The sequence below is a fragment of the Echiichthys vipera genome (genome assembly GCF_963691815.1).
Source record: "Echiichthys vipera genome assembly, chromosome: 17".
Lineage (NCBI taxonomy): Eukaryota > Metazoa > Chordata > Actinopteri > Perciformes > Trachinidae > Echiichthys > Echiichthys vipera.
This window is the reverse complement of record NC_139842.1, coordinates 7,600,305-7,600,903: the sequence shown is the minus strand read 5'-3', so window position 1 is coordinate 7,600,903 and position 599 is coordinate 7,600,305.

Below are 599 nucleotides of genomic sequence, written 5' to 3'. Positions count from 1 at the left end.
ACCTGTTTACAAATAGAATATGATTGTATTGTTGTACTGTTTTTTTTTTTTTCTTCCTTTGGGTGGGGGAGGGAGGGGTACGCATCTGAAGTTCAAGACCTGATGGATCGTGTGTGCGTGCGTGCGTGTGTGTGTGTGTGTGGGTGTGTGGAGGCTCTGCACCAGCTGGTGTGAGTTCTACCGCTGGAGGGGACGGTGTTGTGCTGAGGGAGGGTGTCCTGGTTGTGAGAGAACAGCGCGAATGTAAATCCACCAGTGGTGTTTGTCCACAAAATACACGTGTGAAAAATAGATTTACTTATCTACCAGTGATTGTTTAGTTACTATGATGCACAATTATCGGGGGGAAACTAAAGCTTCATAGAGTGTGTGAATAAGAAGTCAGCATTAGCGAAGCCATGGACCTTAATTTCTTCATTGTGTAATTATTCTGTGTTAAGCGTGTGTGTTTTCCACCTCCGATATAGGTTTTTATTTCAGAAGTACTAGAAACGTTGGCTTAAGTTGTGTTTTTTTAAAGTTAGTCGTGAATTTTTAACAACTTCAAGCATGCGTAGTGAGACAGAACCTTGAGTATTAGCCAGACTTGACAGTGGTGT